This window comes from Phaenicophaeus curvirostris, chromosome 4, assembly GCF_032191515.1.
Source record: "Phaenicophaeus curvirostris isolate KB17595 chromosome 4, BPBGC_Pcur_1.0, whole genome shotgun sequence".
Lineage (NCBI taxonomy): Eukaryota > Metazoa > Chordata > Aves > Cuculiformes > Cuculidae > Phaenicophaeus > Phaenicophaeus curvirostris.
The window spans coordinates 5,501,938-5,523,478 of record NC_091395.1 but is presented as its reverse complement, the minus strand read 5'-3'; the positions used below and the strand labels follow the sequence as shown (position 1 = coordinate 5,523,478).

Below are 21,541 nucleotides of genomic sequence, written 5' to 3'. Positions count from 1 at the left end.
GGTTCATTAGAGACTTAAAATATACATCAAAACTAAAACCTTGACAGCTTCAAAATTTTACTGGTATTTTTTTTTCCCCCTTATCCAGTCATTTCTAATACATTTTTTTTTCCATCAGCTGAGGACACAGGCAGATGAATTAATATCCCTGAGCTAATAATTGTTCTGGTGGGGCCCTGAGTTGAAGAGATGCAGAAAGCAAGAATGCTTCATTATGCTTTTGAGAGTAAAAGGCATATCGAATGGGAGCAGGGGAGTCTTTCTCCTTGATATATTTCACCCAGAATTTAATTCAAGTGGAGGCAGGAACAGCGTTTCCCTAGCCGCCAGTGCAGAGGGATTGTGTTGGAGCTTTCTGCAAACCAAAGCGGCTGCTTGGTCAAGTGTGACTGGACCTTTGGCTTATTAATCCCAACCAGTTTTGAGTGTAGGATAGGATCCCAAAGTGAAAACTCACTCACAGCAGTTAGATGCTGGATTTACCATCCAGAGAGCCAGAAACAGCAGGCGGGGAGCCACCTCTGCCTGCAGCACCCACCTCATGGCAAGAGCTATGCTGGCCAAGGAGGGGTGATGAGGACCAGGCATGGTGATGGCAGGAGCAGCTCCAGCCACACAGGGCAGGGTAGAGGAATGGGGCTGCCCAGCCATGGTTGATGTTCCCCTCCAACAGCAACATGCGGTTCTTGGCAGCTCTGGGAAGAAAAGGGGTGACACCAGCTGGAGGAAGGGTTTCTGTTTTCAGTGTGTCAGCCAGCTTTTGGTTGCTGCTGCCAAAAATACAGATTTTATTAGTGCTGGAAAAGAAGAAACTCTATTCAGGGGTCTTTATTTCAAATTCCAGTTGAATTCGAGTCAATACTGCAAAGCATATTCCACTCTCCACTACCCTAATGCTATTTCACAGCCTTGGGCGGAGTTGCCCACATGCGAAGGAATAGAAATGGGTTCTAGCTCTTTGGGGATTCTGATTTATTGTATCAGATTTGTTTCATAAATGTGAAAATTATGGAGCTGGGATAGAGATGGGAGTAGGGAGAGGAAAGGCCTGGGATGTGTGAACTGGTTTCAATAAGAGCCAGTATGAAATTTCATCCCCTTCTCAAGGAGAAACCAGCTTTTTCAAAATCTCTCCCATTTTTCCAAGCTTAAAATCAATAAGTAAATAGCTCATACTCAACCTTGTTGGCTTGAAATGGAACCCAGAACTGGGAGGTGCAAAGGAGACACAAAAGGCCATTTAATGGCTTGAAAGAAAATATTTCCAAATGGCTCAGGATGAGGTAAAGTTGGTTCTTAAGAATTTCACTGTTTGGTTTCTGTAGCAGGGGTAGCAACTGAAGAATTTTGTTCACCTATCCCTACAGTTGCCGTAGACCAAATAGCCATGCCAGGTGCTTGAATAAAGAAATATTTAATTGCTAAAACTTTAATTGACATTAGCTCTAAAACCTCATTTTGTTACTTTCTTCTATTATCTGAGCCAAATAAACATCGAAGGGTATCTCTCACTTTAATTTAGGACCTCGTTCAGCAAGGTAATTTAATTAAGCGTGACTGTAATTCACAGCACATTAAAAGTCCCACTGAAACCTACTTTCACTGTTCTGCAGTTGTTTCAAAGCTGATTTTATTTCTTGACGCACCAAGACCAAGCCAAGCTTAATTTTTTTCTTTTCAGCTCCAGTTGTGAGCAGGGGAGAAAGGCAATTTAAGGTTAAGTGGAGAAAAATTTTACAGACTGCTTGGGGAAAACCTGAATTTTAAGTAGGAAGGATACAGAGGAGCAGAAGCGTGCACAAGCTGGGTGGTTCTCAAGCTGTGAGTGGATGCTTGTTGCCGTTTGCAGCAGTAATTGAGGGGTTGCTGGCACTGGGCCTGCCACGGGTCTGTAAGGAGGGGACAGCAGGTGGTGCTTCATTAAATACCTCAGCATCACCCAGGGATGGGCTGTGTTGTGCTCCTCACCGTGAGTGGTGAGCATGTACCCACCCCCTTTTGCTCTTTGCTGCCACGAAACCTAACACGTGTATTAGTCGTCATGTCTTGGGTGGTGGCAGAAAGCTGATCACCACCTGATTGCCCACCTCGCTTGACTGGGTAGCTCCGAATGTCATAGAATCATTAAAGTTGGAAAAGACCTCTAAGCTCATCCAGTCCAACAGTCAACCCAACCCCACCGTGCCTTTTAAACCATGTCCTAAATTGCCACCTCTACATGGTTTTTGAACCCTTCCATGCATGGAAACTCCACCACTTTCCTGGGCATCCTCTGCCAGTTCTTCACCACTCTTTCAGTAAAGAAATTTTTCCTAATATCCAAATGTCCTGGAGGAGTCTTTTTCTGCTGATGAAGCTGTGACAGAGGGTTTGCCTGGACAAATTTCTATTAGAAAGTTACAAAGAAACACTCACCTTGCTGTTAGCTTGGTTGGAATACTGATTTTTAAGATCCATCTTTGAGTGTGGTCCTGCTCACTCTGGTATGAGTAACTCCATTATATTGAAAACCAAAAAATTACGACTACATAAATTAGAAGAAACTTGGATCCTTTGCCTTTCAAGAAATTGTGGATGCAGTCTGGGAATTGATAAATATTTGGTGTATAAATTGAAAACACATGGAGGACAATTTTTATCTGCTGTTAGAGATACAACAATATTATAATTCACTGTGGTTTAGTTTTAAATAGTGGTCTAGATAATGAAGTACTTTGTTTAAAAGCTATTAAAACCATGCTATTAAAATTAGTGCCAATCTTAGGTTAAGTCTCTTAAACTTTTTATATCTAAAATGGTTTTTATTCGATTAAAGCACTCAAGCAACTTGAGGAAAACTTTGACTGAACCTCTGGTCTAATGACGCAGAAAATGCTGGAAGATTAGCATTTAAAAACAAATATTGTTTTGTGTAATACAAGAATAATTAATCATCACGTGAAAGGGGAAGGCACATAACAATGAAGCAATTTATCAAATGCAAATGCAGGGTTATGAATAGACTCCAAGAAAGCTCTTCACTTCTCGTCCAGAGTGCGTGGTGCAGAGCTACTTTCCCACAAAGTTCACATTATGTCACTAACGGAGTTGCTGGGAAACTGGGATACTTGCACGTAGAAAAATCATTTGAAAAATGTTTCCAGTTTTTGATTCAACGTGTAATTCTGAAAAGCGCTTTTTTCCCCTCTCCTTATCCACTGCCTTTTCTGAAATTTCAGGCCACCCAGGGCAGTGGTGGGGTCCCCACCTGGAGGTGTTAAACTATAGCTGTGGCACTTTGGGACATGGTTTAGCAGGCACAGTGGTGTTGGGCTGATGGTTGGACTCGATGAGCTTCAAAGGCTTTTCCAACCTTAATGGTTCTCTGATTTGGCCTCTGCTGACAGAGACAAGAAATGTGCACATTCTATTTGTTCCTGAATGCCTTGACTTCTGCATCTTGCTGCTTTGTATTTGAATGAGCTCTAGATGCTTTCCAATCATATTCAGCATATTTTCCCTGTTTTCCAGAGCAGGTGATCTATCACTGGCAGCTCTGCCAGTCGTAGATTATTTTAACTGAATTATTTATTTAATTTGCAGCGCGTCTTTTGTGAAACCTGGTCCATCTGTGGAAACTACCAAATCACTCGTTTCTTTAGCTGCTCCTGGTGGAGAAGTGCAAAGGGAACCCAGCATATTTCCCAACAGCCAGAGGAGCAGGCTTGGAAAAGACAGGCAAACCACTAATGAGCTAATAACAGTAAGCAGAAAGGAAGAAGATCAAAGCAAACCAGCTTGAAACGAAGGGCCAGGTGGACACCAGAAAGAAATGCTGAACACTGTTGCTTTGGCAATGGGGTAAGACAACTTCAGCACAAACACATGTGTACAAGGAATGCATCAGTTAGCAAGATGGTGATGAATTTTTCGTGAAGTAGCCAAATAGTATTGCACAAACTTATAATTCCTGGTATACTGAATGTCACAGCATGAGTGCTTGTCTCAATCTTGTCTCTGGCACTCCGTGCTCTCCAGCAAGCTTAATGCTATCCAAAGGGCTGGGGGTCTCCAGGAAACTATTTCTTTCTTCTCATCCACTCCTCATACGGCCAAAGACCACCGCAAAGAGAACTGCTTCTCTGCTCCCTGGAACAAGCAGCCTTAATCCTCCAGCCTTTTCTAATAAGCTGTCTTCCCCGGGCCCCTCCTCATCCTTGTTCCTGCGCTCCAGGTTTTTGCATTCTGTCCACATGCGCTGGCGATGATGGTGCCCACAGCTGAACTGCCTGCTTCCCACCGCCCAGCCAAATGCAAGCGGTACGCCATGTGTTTTGCAGATGATACTTCTGTTTGTTTTTCCGAGAATGGTTTTCCATTTTTTCCCAGCAGCATGATATTGTCGACTCCTATCTCTGATTTAATGTATTATTGCTCAGTAGTGAAATGATTGAGGGTTTGGGCTTGGGGTTGGTTTTTTTTTTGGCTTTTCTGGCTGCTTTAAGAAAAGGGAAAAAAAATGTGCTGTAGGATCAGTGGCAAATATAGCTGATTCAATTTATCGGTTTTCTCGATGCTAAGGTTGAAAAGCCACATTCACAAACGTACCTGTCAATGTCATGAATGTCACTTAAGACTGCAGTCAGCAGTAAGAAGAATTTTATGGCTCCTTTTTTCAATCGGTGTCATAGAATCATGAAGGTTGGAAAAGCCCTCTAAGCTCATCCAGTCCAACCATCAGCCCAACACCACCGTGCCTGCTAAACCGGGTCCTTTACTGCCATGTCTGCACACTTTTTGAGCACCTCTAGTGAAGGAGATTTCAGGTTTATCTATCTTCATGGAATAATTTAAATAGTAATTGTTTTATTGTGTCTGAAGTCAATCTTTTGCAAGTGGACTTAACAACCTAGTCATTATTTTATTCATGTTTCAGGGAAGCAAAAAGATTGCCGGCCCTTTGTTGTCTGTGCTGCAACAACTGGGACTTCTTTTCAGCCAAAATGCTACCTATATGTTTTAAGCTCCTGTCAACAAATCCACTTGATTGCAGGCTCAGTTTTGTTACACATCCTTAAAACTGTGTTTTACCTTGCAGATTTACACTGAAGCCATGAAGTTGTGAGAAATGTCAGAGAGACAAGTCCTGCAAAGCCTTAATTTGTGTGTGGGCGGTCACACTTCAAAAACACAGAGAGGGGAAAAAAAAAGGTATGTTTCTTTAATTTTTTAACATAATTTGGGAACAGACGAGTACTTCACTTCTTGAGACCAACCATATGTTAGCATGAAGTAGCTAACTCGTTTGTTGCTCATTTCATGACTAAAAGCTAAAAATATTTTGACATCACTAGTTAAAGTTTGATAAAGCTAATTGTTGTTGTAGGAACACTCAAGTCGCTTGCCATGTTGGCTGCCTTTCAGTACATCCCACTGAATATTGCAGTGCTTTCCAGTCAGATGTTAGAGACCATTTCATGAATGCATATAACAACCTGGCAAAGTTTCCTGCCACTGAATGTGCGCTCTCTGCATAAATCCGGGGTATTTGTTCCTGTCTCTGTCATTTTCTTCTTAGAAAACCATTTAATACACAGACTGTATCTTCTGCACACATTCAAGTGCTAAAAGGAAAAGAAGGAAGAAAATAAAATGTCTTCCAATAGCTCATTTTCAGCTCATGTTTTGGCTTCAACAAAGTTTGTGGACATTGCAACAGCTGTAGACTTTGCAGAGCAGAAGTGTCTCTTTATTTAGTCTGTGACATGATTTTACTCATTCTTCCACTGCTTCCTGAGCTCAGCATGTCCCGGTGTTGTTTGAGAGAGATACCGAGTCGGCTGGCTGCTTTTCCAGTCAGCATTACTCTAACCATGCCTTTCCCTAATGACAGCAACTTCTGTGTGATAAGGATAAGTTTTTGGCTCTGAGCATTCATCAAAAAAGCACCGTTCCTCTAATAAGGACGTTAAACTAAGATCACTGATCCATGTCCAATTTGTCTCCTGCACAATACTCCTCTTAGTTTGCTGCTTTAATGCAGCTGGGTGGGAAATAATCAGACTTTCAGACAATGCCATGTGGCTGAGCACACAGTATAGAAACCAGAATGTTTGGAAATAGCATCATTATCTGTATCATACAGATGGAGCAGCCCACGAGAGAGCTTTATATTACAGTTGCAGTGGTGGAAATCAGTCAGTCTTCTCACTCCCCATCCTGCATTCTGAACAATAGGTCAGACAACAATGTGAATGTTGCTTCTTTGTTTAGCTTTTGGGCTTTTTTGCTTTCCTTTTTTTTCTTGCTTTTTTTTTTTACTACTTTTGTAGCTTATCCCTCCCTCTCCTCAACATTCTACTCAAGGCTGATGTATTCCTGCTGGAACCACTCACCTTCATCCCACGTCAGTTCTGCTTTTTTGCCAAATCTACTTCCCACCTCAAACTGGTCAGAGGGAGCAGTGGTTATAGGTGGAATTGAGAACTCTGTGATCTCTTAGCAGCAACAAGAAAAATTTGTAGACAGCTTAGCAGCCATCAGATCTGGAGATCGTATCGGGACTGGATACTGTGAGTGCATGCAGAATTATACTGGAATGGGTATTTCCAACTCAAGGGGAAAAGAACCCTCCCAATAAAGAATAGGGTTGTTGTAGTTCTTAGGTCATTTAACGATGTACTGGCACATAGTAACTGCATTATAAATATAGTCTGAAAAAAATATGAGCTTAGTTTGGAAGCTGCTCTCAGCTAAATTATGGGGTTTTGATCCTGACCTAAACTGATCCCACATGTTCCTGGATTCTCCCAACATTTGAGTGCACAGTAAATCAACCATAGTTTTAGCTTTTTATTGCAAAGAATGAACAGAAGAGATTGGGAATTAGGTGACTTTGGCATCTGTTTATCACATGGTTTAGGATTGTTTGGTATCCTTTTAGCTTTAAGGTTTAAGTGAAGTTTAAAGCAGGTACACAAGATCAAAACCAGATAAATAGCATCAGTTTACAGAAAGTAGGCTGAGTATCACCAAAGCGTGTGTTTGAAAAATATTCAGCGCCTGTACAGAGAAGAATGCTGATACTGATCTTATGAGTATTAATGTGTTCTGCTCCCACATATTTCACATTATTGACTGCATGAAGAAATCAGACCACAGCAGAGAACAGGAAAGAAGAAAAAAATACCAGGCAACATCCTTGGTAGTAATACCCAGTGCATTAAAGTGCTTTAAACTCCTGGATTATGCTGCTGATGCTTTGAAAAACCTACACGTTCCATGTATCTTCCTTTTTCCTCTCTTAAGGCCATCTCTTCCCTCTTCTTTGCTCCTCCTTGTTGTACCACCTTAGTGGTGTTATTACATGCAAGCGTATGCCCTGCAGCATGGATATTAGCCTTCCCTCCTCAGCTCTAAAGCTCTTTGCATTCCTGTTCGCAGACAGTTTTGTCACCTGATCCTTGCTCATTTGTCCTCTGGCCTTTTTTATCCTTAAGAAATATTGTAATTTTTGTCTTTGCAGCCTGTACCTGGTAACTTCTTCCCATTCTTTGGATTCTTTTTTGCAACTTTGCTTTTGTTTTTTTAACTTCGCTGTTAATATTTATAATTTTCAACACTATTAAAGTATGGTTAAACTATATTCCTGAACTTTATTTCCCTAATGGACTGACTTTCTCCTCTGAAACATGTCTAAGCCTGTCTTGCAGCATGGTTTTTGTGAGCTGACTGCCCACACAAGTCTGCTGCCATGTGGGCTGTAGAGTCAGCTTGTCTGAAGTCTTACTCAGTAATTACCAGGTAATAAAAGTTAACTGCCCCATAAAACCACATGGAAGAATCATGCTATTGCTGGCTTGTCCTACTCGGTCATCGTCTTCCTATGTGCTGTAACTTTTGGGCAGGGGAGAGGACTAATCAAGGTCCCTTCTGGTTCTCTGTGTTTGTATGATATCTGGGGACTTGGTTATGGGCTGCCGAAGTTAAGGCTTAGAGGATTTCTGTAACAAACTGGGAGCCTTAAGCAGTGAATCTGAACTGAACAATTCCCATTTTATTTATCGGGAGAAGGGAAGATAAATAAGCCACGCCAAAGTTGTCCTCTAACACTTAGGTGTTTCCTAGGCACCCTGAAGAATACTTTTACCTAGTGATGCTTCAAGGGTAATCTACTGCAGCACTAAATTAGCTGGTGCGGAGTGAAGGTCTCTAACATGGACCCAGACATGGAGCAACTTTGCAACAAGCCTAAATTGACTATGACTCACACTGGCAGAAAGAGTCTTGCCTCTCTGGTCCTGTAGGTGCGTGTAGTAGCTTTATAGTGAAATGAAAACTGCCAACCTGCTAACAGAATTTATATCTCTGGTGTAACTCATAATTTTTTACTGCTGTAGTTCTGGTAACTTCTTTTATCATGTGTGTCTTCTGCCTCATTTTTTTACTTCTTAATGAGATAACAATCCCATTTATTTCTTTTGTCTTTTTCGGTTTTTTTTTAACCAAGTAACTGAGATTTCAGTCAGCCTCGGGGGCTGCAAGTTCATTTGTGCAAAGTACCTGAGAGGATTGTGAAGGAGTTTAAAAATGATACAGAAGGCTCTTAAAATGGAGGGTAAGTTGCAGTGGAGGGAAAGCTACTGGGTTGTAGAGTCAGGCAATGAGTCTAAATATTCCTGGTCGTCATTTATATGATGTCTGGATCACAGACATAACGTCTTTGGGATGGTGCAAAAGTAATTAAACTTCTTTCCTGCTTGTTGCACTGATTTTCCAGGAGTGAAGGAGAGAAGCAGCAATGTCAGGGTTACTTTCAGAATTAAGTAGGTATTTTCAGTCCTTTTTGTCAGATGGACCATTACAGTGCCAGTAATGCCAGCAGACAATTCAGGCTCCCTTCTTTACAGGAGGGATCACAGCAAAGCATTTTCTGTACTAAAATCAAAATCCTGAGCTGTCTTCAATGGCTGCACATGGCCACTCTGCTTTTAGTTAAAAACCAACGAGCTGTTACGCTGAAATCTAGGCAAGGAGGCTGTGAAGAGGAAACACACGAGAATGCCTTGATTAATAGCATCCTTAAATGGCAACGGTTGTTTTGTAGTTTTTATAAGAATTGTAGTGTTTCTCACATGTAAAAAAGGACAAGACGTGGTTGTAATTAATAGAAAGGCTCTTTGTTGAAGCTGTTGACTGTAGGAAAGAACCCAAGGGTTTCTCTGGCTCCTCAGTTGTAAAACTAACTAAATACATCTAGGGCTGCGTTGTGTCACTCTATGGCATGTTTCCAAGCTGTAATTAGCAGATACCTAATGAGTTGTGGCTACAGCATGTGGATCGGATGACTCAAATATTTACTTTAGGCCTCTGATTCTCTTTCTCCATGCAAGAGAGAATAATTTGATTTTAACACTTAGGAATTAATTTTTCTTTGGTTGTCTTCCTTCAAAACCTCATCACTTCCCGATAGTCTTGTCAGACTGAGTCCTCTCTACTGCCTTCAGCAGAAAGGTATGTCTAAAACATTTGGTGGTAAGCGTCCTTGCTTCATTAAGCCTTTTTTTCTTTGCCTGAAAGCTATATTTTCACTACTGTTGGTGGAGTCTGATGCATATAATGCAGTTGGCCCTTTGACAGTTATAAAGGAGCAAATGAGGGAGTGACATTGCTACCTTCCTTGCATTTTTAGCAAGATTGCAGCTCATTGCTTCACAGTGGAACTTGTGAGCACAGGGCTGCGTCTTGTTAATGGTGGGTGGAAACAAATCAAGCCAGGCTGTATTTTTAGCTATAAAAAATTCAGTAATTTCACCAACAGGGCAGGGTAAGAATATTTAGGAATCTGAATCCCTGCCACTTCCCTGGCACAACAGACACTTCTCCCAGAAACCATGAAGCGTGATGCCAGTAATAAGTCAGATGCAATTTAGTCTTACAAACTCAGCCCAGCGTACACCTCCTCTTTTTCTGTACTGACTTTGCTTTCTCCCTCCCAAACTTTGTGTTCATTTACCTGCTTGTCATGACTGAAGCACAGGGCAGACAAATAAGTTTTATAATCGTGTTGTGACTATGGAAGATCTTTTCAAAATGACCCGCTGCATTGAAATGTCACCATTCCTAAATGTCAGAACGTGCAGGGCATATGGGTAGCACCACTATTTGCTACTCAGCCTTGGAGAAAAGTACCGTCTTCTAAGAAAGAAACTGAAACATTAGGCTATAACTGTTTTTTGTGTCCTGCATTGAGTGGTGCCAGATGACCCCTGTCTTATCAAGGATGTGTGCTTCTGCTTGAGAAGCTCTGATGTCGCTGTGATGTGTCCATAGGGGAGCGGTGATGAAATAGGAACACCATTCTCTAGCCTAGATTGGAAGATAGCAGGCTGGGTGGGGTGTGCAGCCTCCTGTGCTTGGGTGCATGTTACTCTCTGTAGGGCCAGGGAAGGTAAGAGATGGTTGCAGCCATTCTTCCGCTGATGTCTTCTTGGACAATGATTGTTAACACCTTACAGTGTCAAGTTGTATACAGGACAAGAGTTTGTGTGATAGTTCAAACTCCCTAGTTTGAGACATTTCCATTTTTTTTGCCAGTCCCCAGGCATTCCTTCCACAGTCTTCCCAGAGCCTATTTGGAACCTTTGAACATAAGTTCCGACAGTGATTTCGTATCAGCTGTGCTTCAGCTGACCTTGGTTCAGAAATTTTCCAACTGCTTTCATTTCTCATCCACTTCCACCATAAAGAGTAAATATTCACAGAAGAATCAAATATTGAACTAAATGAAAGATAAATATCTTTGGGTTAGCTGTTTTTCTCCACAGCTGGCTGTTCTTGAAGATTATTCAAAGGCATTCTTTAAGGAACAACTGCCTGACTTCAGATATGAGAATAACAGTGCGCCTAGACACATAACAGGGTATTGCAAGCAACTTGAATCACGTGTACCTGAAATGGTTTTTTTCCTGGAAACAGTGTTTTTCTAGACATACCTCTCAGGAGACCTGAACTGAATGTTGAACGAGTTTTGTATGAAGAAAGAAAAAGCGTGGGGGAGGTCAGCATGTGCTGTAAGAGTATCTGTTTTATAATAGTCGTGGTTGTCATAATAAACATGATTAATTTGTTCTTCGTCACCAGCCACTCTCTTAATTCTTTAGATGGTGGCAAAGATGAATAGGGAGCAAGCTCCATCCTTCTAAAAAGCTGTGAATTTAAACAGTGCCAATCTTGTTGTTGCAGGCAGTTGACCAGATCACACGTGAGTTGCAATCAGACCAGTAGTCCTTTTCTTAACAGGGATTTTTAATTTGCCAGCCTTGTTTTTCCCTTAGCCCAGTTATTTTTCTTTCAGTGATGAAAACCATGACCACTTTTGCTTTATCAAATTTGCTTTAATCTGTGGGCACTAGGTAATTCATATGCATGATGCAGTTTATAGGAGGTAGGCAATACTTTGGCTCCAAGTCGCCCCAAAGTACATAGGTTAGAGCTAATGTTTTGAGTCAGCCCTCTCACTAATGTCCAAGCTCTATAAATCACTTTCACTTTTATTTTATGTTTTTATTAAATGGAGTTACAGAGAAATTATGCCAGTGGGCTCTGTAAGGCACACAGAACTGGTGACATTGTATGTATCTCTATTTTTTTTCACAGATTTTCTGTTCTGTTGCCCCCTGCTCTCCCTTCTGACAGGCTGTGTTGATTCATTTTTGTCAAGTTGCTGTTGGGTATTTTTGCAGTCATCCATCTTGTCCATCAGATGTCCTTTACCCAGAGTGACATGCACCTACTCATTAATTAGCAAAGTTAAGTTTGCCTGTTTATAAATGGCTTGGACGTTGCTGGGTTAAGTCGCATTCATAGATTCATAGAATGCTTTGGGTTGGAAGGGACCTTAAAGGTCAGCCAGTTCCACCCCCCTCCCATTAGCAGGGACACCTCCAACCAGACCAGGCTGCTCAAGGCCCCATCCAACTTCCCTGGGCAAGCTGGGCCAGTGCCTCACCACCCTCATTGTGAAGAATTTCATCCGAAAGCCTAGTCTAAATCCTTCCCCCTTCCAATTTAAAGACATTCCCCCTTGTCCTATCAGTCCATGCCCTTGTGAAAAGCCCCTTCCCAGCTTTCCTGTTGCCCCATCAGGTACTGGAAGCTGCTGTAAGGTCTCCCTGGAGCTTTCTCTTCTCCAGGCTGAACAACCCCAACTCTCTCAGCGTGCCCTCATAATCACTGCCATCTTCCCACACTAGAAAGGATATTTCTAGCATATTAATGATGGAAGATTCAGAACTGGGAGAGTACATTGGCAACTGAGAGTTTGGCTCTGGCATTGCAACCTGATGTATTTGTAGGGACTCTTGGGCATTCATGTAACCTTGGCTTTTACATGTGACGTAGAACCAAATCACATATCGTTTTCTTTAATACTCTTTTCATTGTCTGTGAATTATATCTGATTTCGAGATATGGCAAATGACAATTTCATTTTCACGTCCAAATGGGATTTAAAAAGCCACACAAGATGTGGATTTAACACTTTACATTACCACATCTGTTTTAAGAAAGCATCCATACACACTCCAGGTACTGCATTTAAGCCTCACTTGCATTAAGCAGCAGCAGCAAGTCTGGGTCACTGAGGCAGAGAACATAGCTCATCTATACTTCAAGGTGGATTAGCCAGGTACTCATATATCAGTTCTCAAGCACAGGCATTAGTCCTTTATTTTTGTCAGCTTAGATGAATTGGCTGTGCCATTCAGAACTCTGTAATTACAGACACATCACTCCCCATACAGTCTGGAGAGTTTTCAACCTGCCATTATAAAATCCCTTAAAGAGAAGGGACAACCACCACGTTTCAAAACTTTGCCTGCCCGTTTTGACCACCTGTGTAAATCAGAAAACAAATTTCATGATCACTCATAGGATACAACCCCAAATTTACATCTGTTACCTGACAGCTTTCCGAAAAGCAGGGACAAGAAGGCTGGGGAGGGACTTTTTGCAAGAGCATGAAGTGATAGGACGAGGGGGAGTGGCTTTCAGTGGGAAGGGGGAAGATTGAGATTAGACATTAGGAATACATTCTTCACAACGAGGGTGGGGAGGCCCTGGCCCAGGTTGCCCAGGGATGCTGTGGCTGCCCCATCCCTGGAGGTGTTCAAGGCCAGGTTGGATGGGGCTTGGAGCAACCTGATCCAGTGGGAGGTGTCCCTGCCCATGGCAGGGGTTGGAACTGGATGATCTATAAGGTCCTTTCCAAACAAACCATTCTATGATTTGCTATATAGTTTAAAGTTTTGAAGGTATGTGTAGGGTTTGGGTTTTATTAACCGTACGCAAAGCTTTATAACTAACTCATGTGACTGGAGGGGACACAAGTCTCCATGAGTCATAAAGTAGCTAAATAATTTTTACTAGTGAGATAACCTGCTTTGGCTGTCAGTCAAGCAGTTCTTATTGTTCTGTTGGCAGCTCTTAGACATTTTTTACTGGACTGAATTAGAGGAGCATGACTGTTAGCAAGGATCTTCTTGCTTTAGAGATGTTTGTAATTCTTAACACCCAAAAATCATTCCCCCTGTTTAGTATCCATTTAAAATTAATGAGAAAATCCAGAACTAAACGACGTAATGAGAGTTGATTAATTACTCTAACCTTTGGGAAAGTAATTCCCAACAGAATAATTTAGGCTATTAGCCTGCAGTGTACAGCAGAGGGACTGAACTGCAGAGTGTTATCTGCAGCTGGGAACACAACAGTGTGAACTTCCTGAGCATCCGTGTTCCACCAGGGCTCACAACCTTCAGAGTAATTGGACTTGATCTGGCAAAGGCTGGACAGAAGGAGCCCAAGAGATGCATAGCATAACCAGACACTTCCCATTAAAGTGTTGTGAATGTTCACTTCCTGGTGAAGTCCTTGTGCAAAACATTGTTGGGATATTCTGCCCTTTTCTTCCAAAAAGGTGACTCATGTCTGGGATCCCGCAATTTTTCCTAAAAGGGAAAGACCAAAAGTCTTGCTGTTGTAGGAAAAGTGAATTCAATGCTTTTTCCTCCCATTAGATCAACATTTTTAACTGAATGAGAAAACTGGCAGATATTCTGATGGTTTTCTGACTTGAAATGCCAAATCATTAAAAAGCCCATCTCTGAGTTCCAAGGTGGGTCATGGATAAATGACACAGTTGTGTTTGCAGATGAACGGACGAGTTGACCTTTACGTCTTTTCAACTTGCTTGCACTGACTGCTGTCAAATTAGTATACAAAAAAAAATACTGTGAGTGCAACATAGTCAAAGGCTGGTTTACTTACCATTGTGAGGGTTTGGAAGTTTATACTGAATGAGAAGAACGGGCTGCTTTTAACCTCGCCCTCTGTGCTCTGCCTCCCAACCTGCCGGCCAGTCTCCCCGTCATAACCTTGGAAATGGCTCAGCAATTTCGACGACATTTGAGATGGGATTTAATCACCTTAATTGCGTATGAGATCTGTGAGTGCTGGGAGCTGGATAGAAGGAAAAATATGCACGTTGATGTCCACACTGACAGAAGCACCATCAGAAAACATCAGTTTTCTTATGGGTTTGACAGGAGCTGCTGGGCAAACCCATGTCTCCAGCTCCAGCCTGACCGCTGCAGGCAACTGCAGCTCAGGCTGATGTAGGAGAAGAGCAGATGGTCAGGCTTCTTGTGCTGGAAGGAGATTTAGGGGACAAAGTGCAAAAATAGAGAGGAAATCAGGTTCTGCTAATTTTGCTGCTCATGGAATAATCTTTTATTATTGGTACTATATGACCCAGCAGCCTCAGCTGAATGAATTTTAACTTTCAGCCTAGGTGTTTTTTGTTGTTGTTGTTCATTTGTTCAGGGGGAGGGTATATCCTGAAAAAGTTATGCATTACACCAGTGAACAGTTGGCTGCAGCTCTCATCAAGAGACAAAGAAAGTCGGGCCTAATGACTAAAACAGGCAGCAGGTTGCAAATTTGGACTTCATGATGCATTCCACTCAGTAACATGAAAGGCAGGAAATATCTTACACGTGCTGCCTTTGGGGAACAAGAGAAGATACGGAGGTCAAGCATGGATCTACTACATTTGCTGATAAATCTTTTCAATAGTGGTGTTTTTTTTCCTTCCCTCTGCCCTGAGCAGCGTGGTGTTGCCTGCAAAGCAGTGGGAAGATCAAACAGCCTTTCAACCAGCTGCTCAACATTGGTCACTGCCTTCAAGAGCGATGGACCCATCAGTGCGGCTGAGCGCTGCTGTACATCACCCAGCACATGCAGAGGTAAGCACCGTGAATGACCTTGAGCACTCCACCAGCAGCACTTGGCCAAGATCGGTAATAGCATCAATCCGTTATCTCCCCGACGCAATCCAACAGGCTACTGGAGACAGGGATGACTCTGGAGCAGTTTTTAACCACTTGCGGTTGAAAGCATGTCTAAATTCATTTTAGTGAAACCACTGCAGCATTGGAAACCCCTGCTGTTATTCGGATTGACAGAGTCTGTATTCCTTTCCACTCTTTTGTAAAAAATAAGATAGCAGAATTAAAGAGGGTGTCATTTGTTGTGGTGTGAAAATTTGGGCTGTTCACTGGCGACATGGTGATGATGGTGTGGTAAATGGACGAAGTAAAATTGTGATTTTTTTTTTTTCCTTTATAAATCCTGAGAAGCCGTAAAAAACAGTAACTTCACTGTTGCTATCCAAACACTTCATAATATAGCAAATTATATTATGTGCTTCCTAATGTTTTGGCTGTTATTGATACTACTAGAATGACAGTGTAACAGTGGCTGCTTCACAGGCTATTGAGGAGCAGGATCCTTGTTTCAAAAAGGAAAGAGTAGAAGTGATGGAGGAAGTTTCATGCAGTTGGTTTCTCTTGCTCATCTATTTAATTACTTTATTTTGGTGCTAATGAAGTTTTTTCTGCATGACCATAGCAAAAAATAAGCTCTTCTGTGTCAGGGAGAATAAGTTGTCTAGACATTTAGGTTAGAGAAGGTAAAGGAAAGAATACAGAGATGTGCAGAATAAGTTGTCTAGACATTTAGGTTAGAGAAGGTAAAGGAAAGAATACAGAGATGTGCAGGATGAGTCTCACAGTAGAATATTCTTGTAATAGTTGCGTTGCCTTCACAAAGTCTACAGGCATGCACAGATACAAGCATGTGGTGGAGTACTTTGGATCAGGACCAAGGTGTTTATGAAGGGAAGAGATGTAATTGTGTCCATGGGGCTGCTGAGATGTGCCAGTGCCACTGTGGCTCGACTGCAGTCCTCGGGGAGGGATAAAACCTTGAAGAGCGTTTGCTGCCTGCCTGGACACAGCTTTAGGGTTCCATTTGGACATGTTAACAGTTTACATGAATAGCTTTAACTGATTTAAAGTGACCAATGTAGGGACTTTAGCTGTCCTAGTGTAATCTGTCCTGTAAAGAACTTCCATGAGATTTCTGATTCTAGAGTGTGCTAGGAATGCAGATATGCATAGGCAAAATGATAACCAGAATATACACAAAATAGTAGGTTCTAAATGCGTGCCAGCAAGAGTGGGGGGGGGGAAAGAAGGTGCAGCTTTTCTCTCAATTTCCTTAGAAGCTAAAGAAAACAGTTTATTTTAAAACCTGTATGCCTTTTTGGAGTCCTTTTTGGATATTATAAAAAAGACTGCAGTTTAGAAGTACCAGGGCCAGAGTAAGACAGGGCTTGATCTATGCATCTGTAGGGTTTCAGCCAGCTGGAGACTTACCTAAGCAGCCAGGTATATGTTGAGCTGAAGTTCTTTTCTGTTTCAACTGAAGTCAATAACAAAATTCAGCATAATTTCAACATAATAGGTTAAAGGATGTGATCCCTGGGTTAGAGCACAACAAGAATCAACTGGAAACCCAGAAAATAAGCAAACAAATACTTTCACGAGCCTGGATTTTCTCTGCACAAGGACTTGTTAGGACATCTTGTTGCCCAACAAAGTACGAATGAGGTTGTTGTTTTCCCAGCTGCAAGTTATTGGTGTGGGGAATGACATGCGCCAACAAAGCTGCTTGTGCCTGTAGAAGTTTCTAGACTTTAAAGAGCTACCGACAAGGTAATTGTTTGATAGATGCAATATGTTATGGGATCACTATAAAAATCAGATGAACATCAATATCGGGTCACATTGTCAGTGTATGAGCAATCTGTCCTCAAATTGTGCCTGAAAGCAACAAACCCACGTGTTCTCAGAAGTCCCATTTGCATGTTCAGTGGAGAACAATCTCTGCCGGTGATAACACGTTGCGGTCAAGTTTCTCAGACTTGCTGAGTAACTTGTGCCAGACAAATACAAACTGAATATATTCTGCAAAAACGAAGCGTCTGCTTGGCTGGTAGAGCACAAACCTACTCAGACATGCTGCGTCTCCAAATGAACTCAGAGAAAGAGTCTCAAAATTCCAATCCAGTGAGTTCAAATTCACATTGCTCCGAGCAACAGAGAGTTTATTGAGTTAGTGAATAGCATCAGTTGGTTTAATTTGAGCCTTTCAGAAAGCAAAAAAATCAGTCAGATTGGTAACACTGACAATGTCCATTATTATTATACTTGGGTCTGCTCGCATTTTTCTCCATAATCATGTTGTCATAAACATTTTCCGTTGAAAGTATAGAGCGAACAACCCTTTTGTTTTTCCAATCCAATGACTTTTTGGAAGACAAACTGAATAACATTTCCAGAAATCAGAAAGCATTAATGGTACCAGGGAGGAGGGAACTTGTTTCAGTTTGACAGAAGATTTTGCTCTTTTAGAAAGTTTCTTTTCTGTGTTGGGTTTTTGTGCACTCAGGCCATCTACGAGTGAAGTTAAAAGACAGTTTTGATGTATGAGGTAAGAAAATGATTAATACTAGACTTTAAGGCATTTAAGAAGACTTTGACCTTAGCAGTGCACGTCTTGTTAAATCAATAAATTAGAAGTGAATCTACTTTATATTAATAACATATACAAATATACTTGAAATGTCTGTGAAATGCCCATTCCCGTTTCCTGTGCCCATCAGTGAAGCACAGCTGTGATGTTTTCTCTCGTATTTTTCCGAAACAGCCAGCATTTCTATTTAAACAGGCCTTTCAGCCCTTTACAAACGTATTTGAAAACATGCATCCAGCTAAGAACTGATGTGCAGGGTCCACATCCCAGGAGACTGTTGGAAACATGGTTGTAGCTCAGTGTATGCCTTTGGCACATGCATATATATAACATAGCCCCTTTTATAAAAGGGATACACTGTGGATTTCTCTCTGTATGACTTATTTGCCTGTATAACTTATTGATGAGATGTGGGGAAATCTCACACTCCAGTCTTGCTCTTGCCACATCACCAGCAGCGTATCTAGCAAGGAGATCTCTGTGTCAATTTTCCTGATCATGTCTTACATGGACTTCTGGGCAAAATTTACTTCTGAAAGTTCAAAAATGGCAGTTGGGATATACAAGGAGGCTGTGCTGGCTTTTCAGTTTGGAGTTTCACAGCCTGTGTTTACACTTACAAATGTGCATCTGTTGATTCAGTTCTTTACAGAGATTTCAGCTGGGATAAACAGGTTGTGGGATGTGCGGGGGATCTTTGCCAGTAGCTGAAGTCTGTCTCAGAGGTCAAGCTGCTCATGGGGAAGGGGTTAGGTTATCCTGATGTTGGAATGGGATCAATATTGACACATCCAAATAGCAAGGATGGGCATCTGCATTCCAGTTGAACCTCACCTGTAAGGTGACCAAACTACAATTTTGTGACTTTATTACATTCACGTTGGTTCCTTGTTTGAAACTTTTTTTGTGGACCTAAAGTAGAACAAGTGTTTAGAAGGCACCCATATTTTCTCCCATCTATTTCTGTTATAGACATATGTACTTTAGAAGGGTAAATCCTCTGCTCAGACATTCCTAATGAAGAATGCCTGCCTGTCTTATACTGTTCCCTTCAGACTGTTGCTGTTGTTTAATAACTCAAGTAGGTGATTTGTAGTTTCCTTTTGGGGGAACACGTACCATCATTTTTAGAATGCTGTTTGCAACGTGGAGCTGTGAGCTTCCTTCATTCAAATTCATGTGGCTCCAAAGCTCTTCCTCTGATGCATGCACACGTTTCGCTCAGAGCAGTTTATGATATTCTTTCTTGGGAAGCTTGTAGGGATCTATTCTCTTTGGATTTTTTTCCTTCTAAGCTGAGAATTTCAAACATCAGGAAGACTGCGTGAGCAGTTTCCGTTAAACTGTTGAAAAATCAGGCTGTGGCACTGGAGCTGTTCTCTTAGAATAAATTCCACCTCAAAGAGGTTTCATTGTGCTCCAGGTTTCCCTGATATTTTTCAGCTATGGGTGCTTGTAAGATATTGCCTATCTTTTCCTGTGAGGGTGGTGAGGCCCTGGCCCAGGTTTCCCAGAGAGGTTGTGGCTGCCCCATCCCTGGAGGTGTTCAAGACCAGGTTGGATGGGGCTTGGAGCAACTTGATCTAGTGGGAGGTGTCCCTGCCCGTGGCAGGGAGGTTGGAACTGGGTGGGCTTTAGGGTTCCTTCCAACCCAAACCATTCTACGATTCTATGAATGAGAAGACATCTGTTTTTGTAAGGGAGGGTGTGCTTTAAGGTAGTAAACCTTATCAAAGTCATGAAGTTTTATGAATTTTAATGAATGTCATTCTCAGAAGAATGTGAATCTTATTGTCAGTACGTTATCTGGGAAAAGGTTATCAGATCTGTTCCTAAACAAGAGGGAGATTACATGGGTTTGGGAAGAGAGTTTAAAATAAAGCCCTGCGTGCCCTTCAGCATCTGCACTGAGGGAGGTGCACAGATGATGCAGCAAAAAGCTGACTTCGGAGTTCATTTGGTTTTCCTATGTCCAAAAACCAGCAAACTGCTGTGTCGTGCAGGATTTATCTTCTGTGCAGGTATTTGAATCCCTTTCTTGAAACAGATAAGATATGACCTGCTTGCTATTCTCATAAGCTGCAAGTTGCTAAACTTCAGATTCCTAGGTGACCTTCTGAGAAGGAGTTCCTGAACTGTCCATGTCCTACATGCTGGCTGGCACCCGACCCATAGGTGAGCCTCCACTGAGCTCGAAATACTGACATCAGTCACCTTGGGACGCATGCTGAATTGAAATCCAGCTCTAGCTAGGGACACAAACCATGTTATAACTACTGGTTCAAACCCCATTACATTTATGGATCAAGCTTGCAGTCTGATCCTGTGCAATGACACAAGATCTGTTTCAGCAGAAACTGGGAAGAAATTTTTGTTACCGATTTGGGGTTGGTTTTTTTCCTGTTCACTTTAAACTGTTGACATGCTGCTAAATTCGGTGCGCTAAAGGTGTTTCCATGTGTCACTTCTAATAGGATACAGGTGTCAGACAATTCGAGATTATTTCAAACCTAATTTTCCTAGAGTGAAGATACAAACAGTTACACCAGAAGCAGATGTTGGGCCTTTCTCACCCCTCCAAAATGCGGTTTGGCATCCAGCCAGACTGAGTCTGTGGGGGAAAAGAGAAAATTATATTTAATTTTAGCTTGCTTGGTTTCCTCCTTTCAAAATCTACACGAATGTGCAATAACAATCCCCCTCCCTCATCCCTTTTCCCTGTGCTTACACAGGGACTACGTATCCTGTTGCAAACAGATGGAGTACAGGCAGGTTGGGACGTGAACCCTTTTCTGTCTCCACACTATCACTTTGTGGCTCCAAATCTGGCATAAAATGCTATCCTTTCCTTTTTGTCCTCTCCCCCCCATCTCTGTCAGTTACTTTTCTACCTGGAATAACAGCCAGGAAGTAGAGGGGGCAAGGACTGCACCTAAACCAGTGGTTCGGGGTCCTGCCCCTGTTCCACCTCCACTGACCTACCTGGGGGTGGTCACTAGGATTCAAGAGAGAAGCCCAAAGAGTATCTCCTTCCTTCTGCCTTCAAGCTGCCATGATTTTTCCCTAACACTTCTTATTGTTTGAAGCAGTGATCCCTTTCCACCTTTTGTTGTTCATGCAGTTTTACATACGACTGTAACTCAAATCTCAGTTATACAGCATGGGTATGAAAAGGAGACCACTTGCCGGCGCCAGGTTATCATAGGAATGGTACATGTCGTCCATCAACAGTAGCTTCACCAAGTTTGGTTTAGTTACACTTGATTAGAATTTATGTATGTGATAGGAAAAATTGAGCTCACTATCCTGGTGTTACAACCTTGTAGAAAAGATCTTTTCCTGAGGTTCAGTGTGCAAATTTTGGTTCCTGCTGCTCAAATACATCTTCCTTCACCTGCTTGCAGTAAATGAAAGACTTTAAATCTCACTTGTACTACAGCTGTATTTAAAGTCATATTACTGTAAAATACTGCAGTTGAGTGGTTTTAGTCCAAATAACCGCACGTGACAAAACATCCTTAAGGATTTCATAGAATGTATTGTGGAGATGGTTCTCCATTGCATTTAATCAGTACTTGTTGGTCATACAAATCATAGAATCATAGAATGGTTTGGGTTGGAAGGGACT

General features: G+C 41.9%; 1 protein-coding gene and 1 long non-coding RNA gene across 2 annotated transcripts in view; one reads left to right on the top strand and one right to left on the bottom strand.

Moving 5' to 3' along the window:
* Window positions 1–21,541, bottom strand: part of RPL7L1 (ribosomal protein L7 like 1) — a 304,157-nt gene that overhangs the window by 132,033 nt on the left and 150,583 nt on the right. The gene's annotated exons all lie outside the window — the stretch shown is intronic.
* The window catches only part of LOC138719792 (uncharacterized), a 36,331-nt gene that overhangs the window by 7,883 nt on the left and 6,907 nt on the right, over window positions 1–21,541 (top strand). Inside the window, exons 4-6 of the long non-coding RNA XR_011337301.1 lie at window positions 1,148–1,283; window positions 5,078–5,190; window positions 15,146–15,281. This is a non-coding gene — a long non-coding RNA (uncharacterized lncRNA). The remainder of the gene's footprint in view (window positions 1–1,147; window positions 1,284–5,077; window positions 5,191–15,145; window positions 15,282–21,541) is intronic.